We start from the raw sequence: 10,532 nt of genomic DNA, 5'->3' as shown, positions 1-10,532 counted from the left end.
CTCTTGTCCGTCTGAATGGTGAGATCCCACAAGATCTTTCTATCCGGATTTTCCGTTACAGGTTCTGGGTTGTGGTCGTACCATTTGTCCCCACATTCGATTCCAAGCTGTTTACAGATGTCCAAATGAATACCCATTGCTACATTGTCGTGACGGCGTTTGTACTCGGATTGGGCTAAATTAGGGCACTCACTCAACAGATGGTTGACCGTTTCATCTGTCTTTTTACAGAGCCTACATCGGGAATCCTCCTGGGACTTTTTAATCTTAGCTTTGATCGCATTAGTCCTTACAGACTGCCTTTATGCCGCCATGATTAGCCCCTCGATGTGTCTTTTTAGATGGCCCTTCTCCATCCACTGCCTCTAAAATGCCAAGATATTTGTAGCTAGTTCCCTCTTCCAGGTTTCTGATCTCCCTTCCGCCTGGCAACTCAATATCTTCAGCCTCTGACACCCTTCCTCTCCTAACAACGAGCTTGGCGCACTTTGTGACACCAAAATCCATTCCCACATCTGCACTGAAAATCCGGACAGTCTTCACTAGAGATTCCAGGCCTATCTCAGATTTCGCATAGAGGTTAAGGTCATCCATATACAGTAAATGGTTCACCTTTTCTTCATTGAGATCGTATCCATACTTGGTCTTCCTTAGGAGCAGGCTTAACGGAATGAGTGAGATCACAGAGATCATCATTATTATTATTATTATTATTATTATTATTATTATTATTATTATTATTATTATTATTGTTATTATTATTTAATGTAAATTATTTTCCATGTTTAACATGTCAATTACAGTTGTTATCTCTGGATAGGGAAAATTGCAATGGAGGAACACATTAGACAGAGATATCTAATCGAATTTCGGTCAGTACGATGGTTGAGATATTCCTATTGCAGGTGTTTAGGCCTCTGATTAAGGAAAACACCTTAACAAACATTTGAAAGTCGTGAACGTTTTGCCAACATCGGTGAATCTTTTTTTTTTTTTTTTTTTTTTTTTTGACAGACAGACATGTTTATTTGGAGTCTTATACAATAAATAGTACATCAACCACAATTTCCAAATAACTAAGAATTACAAACAACAAAAGTATACATGGCTAAAAAGTTATTAATTAATTAAGTCCTGGAGTATTTACTTTTATCCGTCTTCCCCTTTCCTTTCTTCAAAGCATTCGAATATATGTTTTGCTATTAGTTTTTGTATTTTAACATTTCCGCTGGGGGGTTTATCAGAAACATGAATATTTTATTAGGTGACATTCTGCTTATTTTTATTCTATATTCTTTTTCCAAATAGTCTAGTATACATCGGTGAATCTTGCATGCATGTCTTATACGTAATTCGAATACGTCTCCCTTATTTTAATATTCCTGTAAGTATATCTCGTTGTTTATCCCGATAAGACGCTTTACAAAAACGACACGTTCGTGTTTTCGTCTCTAGCCACCTTTTGTTGCTCTACTATTTCCGGGTGTGCACCTCGATTTGAAGTAAACGAAGATTGTAAGTTATTTTGCACTCGTACATATACACGGCAGTGTTAAAGAATAGGTAAAGTTTTGCGAACTGACTTTCAAAAGACGAGTCGAGTCGATTCGTTAACACATGAGCCCCCCTGCATGTAAACGACTTTATTTCAGGTTGTTGCGAATCTACTTTATTCAGTCAAATCATGAATCTACTCAGTTTCGGTATATTTCACATTAGCGAGGAGAAGGTCGAAGGCTTGCAGACTAAATAACGTCGAAAAAGTCTAATTGACCTTGGTGTGGCTAATTGAAAATACCCATGCAGAGATTTCATCCAGTTAATATTCGATAACAGGCTCTTGGCCATCATAGCAGTAATTCACAGTGTTGTTCCAATTATGAGGATAAATATTTAAAAAAAAAAAACAGCTTCCCTAGCCAAATTGAAATGGCAAACGCGGAACTTGGCTGTCTTTTCCAAATGGACGATACACCTAATAAAATTTACCGACCTGCAGTGAACCCCTATGGAAATTCTACGGCAGATAACATCGGTGTGAAGCGTCAACGGGTTATACTTGAGGAGATTAGGGAGAGACCAACTGCTCAGACTGCAATTCTAAAGCGATATGAGTAACGTCGGTACCGTCAAAGCGGGAGAGGCTTTTTGAAGATTTCGAAGGGCTGGAGGAGGAAGGCGTCACAAGCTGCCGAGCAAAGTAGGGCGCTTTTGAGGGAGATCATGATGGCGGAAGAATGTAAGGCACAATGGGGATGAACGGCGTGAAGTGGGGGGATGATTTTAACATAACTGTTAATCGCGTAGAAAAACACTAGGGAAAACAGAGCAATGGAAATCCTCGGGACCGGATGGACTACGAGGGTTATGGTCAGGGAACTTCAAGGCTGCAAATAGCCGATCAGTGGATGAGTTCCTTGAAGAATATTATGCCCCAAATTGAATGACGTCAAGCAGCACCGTATTGATTATAAATAAAAGTAGCTAGGATCGTTTGCGACCAAAATCAGACCAATAACTTGTTTCCCCTAGCAACTGCTGTGTACGCTTTTTGTAGGCATCTTTACAGGAGCGGAATTTTATCGACATATAGCAATAAGGGGTTTGCTGCCTGAGAAAGGATGCCACATGAATATCACGGGGAGAAAGCACCAATTTTTGATCGACAAAATAACTATGGAGAATTGAAAGGCTTCGGTTAGCTTGGATAGATTTGAAGAAAGCCAATCGACTTACTTCCACACTCTTGAATTGGGATGTGCATATCTTCATTTGGAGTTGCAAGTAACATGATCTATGCTCTTTCAAACGATGTGGAGGGCTGGAAGACAGAACTTAGGACAGAAGCATTACGACGACGTGAAGTCCGCATCAAACTTCGAATCTTTCACGGAGACAGCCAGTCTTCTATTTGTCACGTCCAGTGATTGGGCCACTGGATTTAAATGGGGATACCTCGGGTTCAAATTCCAGTCCGACCATGCAATGGCTGGATTTGTCTCCGACAATCCCTAACTTGAATCTACCAAGCCTTGTAAAGCGCAGGTGACTGGTTGTTCAGTTCTAGTTGGGATTTTTCACCATCTTAGGTTTTAGTTAAAATACTGATTCGCTGCGTATTTCTTAAAATCGCATTTGATTATCCCTGTGCAAACTTTAAGAAGGAGTCACACGCATCCTTGTCAATGACACAAATCACATGATACTGGCACCAAAGGGTCCACCGTCGAATGCATTAAATAGATAAATAAGCAAACAAATAAATAAATACATAAATACATAAAGAAAATGTCTTTATTTCGCCCGTTAAACTATATAGCGAACGTTACAGAGAGTGACGCATACAAAACATGAAAACGACACAGATTACGTATTTACAATTGTTACAAAAACTTATAAAACATTGGATCTCTATAATTACTATATACTAAAACAGTGGACAGCGTTGAACGCGCGCGCTGATTGGCTACTCAAACTCTGGATATCCTTTGTTATTCACCTCCAAGCAATTCGCGCGGAATTTGCGCCCGCAAATGTTATAATCTTTGCAGGAATAAATTAGTGAAATCATATTTTTGTGCTATATTATCTCACTGCTTTAGTACATACTAAAACAAATATTCACCTCAATGTCGGTGGCTAATGGCGGATATTTACTTCGTTGCTTTGCCGCTCGGTAAATATCCACCACTAGCCACCTCCACTTCGGTGAATAGCTGCTAATTATTATAAATAATGATTTTGAGAAACATAACATTGACATGTAAAAACGCGCGATATAATGTTAGATTTCCGACTTTTCGGCGACCTCATGACACCATTATCAAGGACTTGGAAATGAATATAGTTAGATAGTTAATTCTCCTTGTGCCAGGAGGCGCACAAGGCCCGAACATCTTCCCTCCATATTCATTTCCAAACCCTGGAAATGAATATGCGAGTTCATAAAAGATATGAAATACTCCAAATTTGCATTAGTGAAGAATAGCTAGGCAAAGACTAAAGCACGGATTGAATCTGTTTGCAAGTTCAACCGTGGTCTTAATTGTTTGATGCACAGCATTTCGTTAACGAGACAGTCCAATTTGTCCATGCATTTCTTCAACACTCTAAAGCAGCTAAGGAGGTCCACAGGGACAACACCCGCGTGGCCTTGATCATAGTGCTTGCGTACAGAAGATGACGTACTATTGTGGTCATACACGCGTGTATGTAGATGGACACGTGGGTAGCCAACATAGCTACCTGTATCGCACAGATGACATTGAAATTGGTACACAACGCACTGTTGATTAAGCAGCTGTGGTTTGGACTCTCATTCTTGGAGGTCTTGGCCAATTTTTCGACTCACAAAGACGGGTTGGACTGTACTTTGGAGCGTGAAACTTAGGTGTTTCAACTGAGACTTAACAAAGTTAGCAGAATCCTGGGCCTTATATGGTGCGACTACCCACGTCACACCAGTTCCCACCATTTCTACCGACGCCAGCGATGTACGCTGGTCAGTAACTCGTGAGTTGACAAAGGTACTTGTAATGATGGAGTTGATAAGGTGAGGGGTACCTCATAAGTGAGAACAGGGACTTTAAGCGACTCGACTGTCTCGTTAACGAAATGCTGTACATCACACAATTAAGACCACGGCTGCACGTGCTAAAGTCTTTGTCTAGCTCTTCTTCACTTCTGCAAATTTGGAGTATATTACATAGTTTATAAACTAGTATATTCATTTCCATTTCCTTGATAATGGCGTCATGAGGTCGCCGAAACGTCGGAAACGTAACGTTATAGCGCGCGTTTTTACATGTCCATGATCTCTATGATATTGTTAAATTGCTAAATTATGTTTTAACCTTATTCTATTAGAATACCTATTTTTAAATCCGTGGGAATTGACTTGTTTGGGATCTTAACTTATTGGATGACTCTGACTTTCGGCAAAAGGCATATAATGGATGGGCAACATTGTTCTTAACCTTGGTGAACAACCTGCGGTCACAGTTCTCTAAAATATCATAGATATAAATTAACTCAGAAGTGTGACGTCAGTTATTGCACCTTTCTAACATACATTGCATGATGATTACGGCAAAGATCAACCAGTTATCATTATCGTTATTGCTATTGCTTTCATCTCTCAAAAAAACTTTAAATTAAAATTTTAAGTGAACAAAAAAAATGGTGTACCTATTTAAAAAAGTCAGCTTCCTTTGAAATTTAAAATGTTTTAACGTTTGCAGTGAAAATGTTAAACAATGGATATAGATAACAATGGTATGCTTTCCTCTAGGCAAGTCAACAAACGTTTGTACCCTGTTGACTTGCTATAAGAAGCATACAGTTTCCGCTATTTTATTTAAGCAAGTTTCCTTTTCTCATGATTGGACTGGAAAAGGAAGCCTCCCAATAAGCCCCCTTTGCATGCTTGTTCTCGACTGAGCTGGAGAATAACAGACTGGTTAAACAACTAAGACTATGATTGGTCTTTAATTGAATTAAATTTTTCTTGGAAACTTAAAGTGACATCCCATAACTGACCATGCAAACTCACCCTTGGTATAGATTAGTTCATTAAAAGGTTGTTTACTTACTCCAGAAACCACACATCGAAAATATTATGACTGCAAGATGCCCGATGGTTTCCATTCTTGAATACGCTTTAATAAGTACTTAGGTCCTCACATATTTTAACTAAACGTATCAGCAAGGAACTGCAAAGGAATTAGAAAACCATGGTGTTGTTTGATAAAACTGTTTTCTAAAGTACCAAAAGTTTTCGTACGCGTGCACTCTGTCAAATAACATCTTCATTGCCTTCTAACGGTGGAAAATATTCTCAGCGAACAAAATCGCTGAAAAGCACATCGATTTTAAATAAATGTATAACAAACACCCCTGAGCTGTAACGGATGCACTTCCTAAAATCAAGACTTACAAATCATGAATAAGGAAGTTTAGTTCAAAACTCGTAACCAACACTAATTTAACAGAATTAACTATTGGGGGGTAATTTGAATTGCTACAGTAGTTTTCCCCATGTAAACAATGTGAGCGTTTGCCCTCCTATAATGGAATTGAGCCCACTCAAGGACAGATAAAAAACTATGACCAGGGTGGGAATTGAACTGCTCCCGTCGGACCTTGTAACTCAGTCGGTAGAGCAGCGGTGATCTAACGCGAATTTCGTGGGCATTCAATTCCCACCCTGGTCAGAGTGTTTTTCTCTGTCCTTGTGTGAGCCCAATTCCATTAGAAGGGCTAACGCTCACATGGTTTACATGAGGAGAAAATAGCACTTCAAATTAACTTTTTGAATTGCACTTCAAATTACCCTCCCTGCGAAGATCATAGCTTCACTTGAATAGTTAATTCTGTTGAAAAATAAGTGCTCCATGGCCAACCTTTGCAAAAACGCAACCCTTCCTTGTACTTTTAATTTAGCCGAAGACTGCCTGTCGGATAACTTCACTTTCTCAATACATTCTCTCTAACTTTAGCTAAGTTAACAATAATCGTCGATGACGGTTTTAGTTACAAAGTGGAAAGAATTGTGACATCCACCTCCGATCTTTTGTTCCCAGATAAAACACTTATTAAGCATACTTGTTTCATGACATTACCATTCACACATTCGAAGAATATGTGAAGAAAAGATAAAGAAAAAAAATGCCGCACCTGAGATAATTTAACGCCGTGTAAGAATGTATGAATTTTTATTTTATTTTATTGAAAATGTTCCTAATGTTCCGAAACCGTTGCTCAGTAGCATTCTTTACACTCTTGTATAATGGAGCATTTATTAACAGGCTGCAGGTGATGCGGAAGCGGGTCGCCCAGTCTAAACTGTATATCTTAGTTGCTTGTACGGGAGGAGAAATTACATCCACCTACACCTGAATCAATTCATTTCCACCCTGTAGTCTTCACTATGACACAAGTAAGATTTGTCTTTTTTTTTTTTTCAGTTGGAAATCTTCTTTGGCTTATGACTTTACTTTTTGTTGCGACTGAATATAACGCTGGAGTGTTTTTGTAGATCATAGAGAGGTGTGTTAAAAACAACACACCTTGATATGTTTGAAAACACACAAGGTGTCTTACGAAATCACACCTAATTTTAGAGTGTAGGGTGGTGTTGTCAGATGAGGGTGGAAGTTGTTCTTCTATTTTCTTCTGCATCAATTTGTCAACTGTCTTTAATAGCACCTTTTGATCGGTTGAGAGATCAGTGATGGCAGACGTATAACACGTCAACTTCAGCGTCTCCACAAGATTATTAACAACACAACATTGCTGGACATATGCATCTCTATAAACGTATGCACCCGTAGAACGCCATCCTCTCTCAAGCTTCCGTCTTTTATTTTTCATATTTTTAGCATCACCTCTCCGAGAACATCATGCAGTCGTCGCTCGGAGGTGTGATGCAAAAGTAACGCTTTTTACGCTTTAAACGTTACCCGGCAGCCTATGCTCTATGCTCTTATGAAATCAATGAAAGACTCCAGATGTTGCAAGTCTAAACAAAGTCTATTGTATTTGAGACAAACCTTACTGACAACTAATTTACATGGAAAAACTTTTCCATTCCCATTGGCTAAGAGAAATGAAGCTTTCAAGTAACACAGTGCAGAAAAGATGCAATTCAGTGAAAAATGAAGTAAAAAGAAAGCATTCTCATTGGTCAATGAATGAAGAACCTCACTGAGAGCCAATCAAATGCAAGCACAGGATGGCGCAAAATGGGGATACATGATTAGGTAAACGTGATGCGCATGCGTTACTTCTGCATACGTATGATAAGCTATCCAATCTCGACCCCAGAGCTCTTCTCTTGACAAGAGCTTTGGTGAACCCTGAAACGAAGTGTTTTCGCATTGGTTTTCTTGAAGAACAATCAAAAGCGTCTCTAATTGGTACATTCATGTTCGCACTAGGGGTGAGCAGGCACCATGAGGTTCAAATAGCCAATTTTCGGCAATAAGAACCCTACAGCGTATGTTCTCCTACATGGAGTTTCCCAGAGTCTTGGGTCGATCCGAGGCTCTGGTGGCAAGAATGGATAAGCCATCTTGATACTTTTTCATGCATACCATTAATAAGTAATCACATAAATTTTCCCATGTAATCTGGAACACAATCCATGATCCATTCTTTTTATATTTCAAACTTGCAAAGTATAATAATTCGAAATTATAAACTCCTGTCACTCTTGACTTCTTGACACTTATTTGCATGCATCGTGTAACATTTTCAGAAGAGAGGACGTTTGTCATATGATTTTTTCAACCAATCGAATGATAACACAACCTGTTATGCAAAGTTTATGAACAAAGTTTGTAAAATGAGGAACATAAATTAATTCACAAACCAAACTCGCAATCTCTAACTTTAACAATAAAACAGCAAATACTAAAGGAGGCAGGTATATGGGCAAAATTGAAGAAGATTAAAATGGACTGTGATTTTGGTTTTTGCAAACTGTTCAGCCTAAGAGTTTTTAAAGTTGATCTCTGTTCATTGTAACTTTAATTAAGTAAGCTCGACAGAAACGTTTTCGTCTCAAAACTTTGGTTTGTGTTGTTTAAAAGTTTTTTTCTACGGTAACGTTAAGTTGTATAGCAAGAAGGGACGAATACCCTCCAAACGTTTGGTTCGCTTTTAAAATTCTTGTGCGCAAATTTGAACTTTCCTTTACCATTCATTCGCATTATTTGCGTAGCACAGTTTCATCGAATTTTTGTTACCTCAAAATGAGTTGTATTGCCGTGACACAGCTCTTTTAAGTAGTTCCTGAATTTGCCGTAAACCCTTGCGTTAGAGATTTAACTGACCAATGGGAAGGCTAGGCATACGTGGTATTGGACAATTTTCACTGGAGCCAAGGAAATCTCCTTTAATCGAAGCTTAAAGGACTGTTCGTCAAAAATGGAATATACAAATATATCGGGGAAATAAAAAAGTGTCACAGAACTTTTGAACATCCTTTTTCATTATTTTTTGTTGCTCTCGTTGTTGTTTGCAATAACTGAAGTCTATTTAGAAGCAATTCAAAATAGTCGCGTTTGTCTTTTAGACCATTATAAATTATAAAAAAAAAACAACAAATTTGTAATTTTAAAAACAAAACTTTTGAATTTTTAAGAAATTTTCAAAAAGCTAAACACTAAATTTGAATTATTGGCGATCTTGAGCAAGAGTTGATTCAACAACTATGCAAATGAAAACTCTACATTAAATCATATCGTGACTGTCTATATGAGAATCGATCCCGAATTGTCTAATCCTCGTCGAGGAAAGGATGGGAAGACTGACAAGATTTCGATTGCAGCTCATTCTTACTAGGTTTGCGTGATGCATTTTTCGCTTTCTTGTTGATTTCAAACTAGAAAGGTAATCGTGTTGTAATAAAATTCTGAAAATTTTTGTTGACCACAGGGGTAACAGTAGCTCTCGTGATTGGTTCACAAAACAATTGCCACCAAAAATATATAACGGGAACACTGTAACCAAATCGCAAAAACACCACATCTGCATCCTATACTGGTCCAATGAAACTACATTTTCATTTAGCATTTACAATTTTACCAGTGTTCAAATTTGACCATTAATATTTTGCCTTTTTTTTTTAATTTGTAATTAACAATTCGACTAAAATTTTGATATCGTAATTTATTTTTCATTTCAGTCTTTTGTTCACTCGTTTTTTCGCCGTTTCATTTATTTACCATTTCGCAAATACTCTTTTTCTTTGACCGTTTCAGTTTTGTCAGGAACAATACACAAACAGCGGTGACAAACACCAGGTATAAACGCATCCTTTGAAATTATATTTTACTTGACGTTCCTTATCCTTCTACATACATCCACAGAACTGACCGTTAACTACAACCTTTGAATTTATATAGACACGATTACTTTAACTTATTAAGTATTAAATAACAATAGAGGTGACAAAAAATAACAAACAAACAGCAAAATCTAACTGCTTCTTTATTAGTTTTCTGCTGTTTCTTTGTTTGTTCTTTTTGACACCTCTATTGTTACTCAATAGTTAATAAGTTAGTAATCGTATAAATACAAATTCAACTTTTGTATTAACCGTCACTTTCTATGCCGGATGTATGTAGAAGCATACGAAAGGTCAAGTAAAAAATAATGTTAAAGGATGAGTTTGTATCTGAAGTTTGTCATCGCTGTTTGCTTATTAAACTTGATAAGTATTTTTTTTCGAAAGAATTCGAATTATCTTTTTCAAAAATGAATAACTGAGAAACAACATCTGATCTTCCAATACCCATTCTTTGTATATTTCAAACTTGCAAAATATTTTATTGAAAATTATAAAATCCCGTTGCTCTTGACTTCTTTCAAGAAAGTTTTGAAGATAGTCACTTATTTGCTGACATCGCACAACATCCTCAGAAGACAGGAAGTTTGTCATATGATTTTTTCAATCAATCAAATGATTACACATGTTTTACGTTTGTGAACAAAGTTTGTTTTTTAAACAAAATTTGTCAGTGAAGCTT

The sequence above is a fragment of the Montipora capricornis genome, chromosome 5, assembly GCF_036669925.1.
Source record: "Montipora capricornis isolate CH-2021 chromosome 5, ASM3666992v2, whole genome shotgun sequence".
Taxonomy (NCBI): domain Eukaryota; kingdom Metazoa; phylum Cnidaria; class Anthozoa; order Scleractinia; family Acroporidae; genus Montipora; species Montipora capricornis.
Note: the sequence above shows the minus strand (reverse complement) of the source record.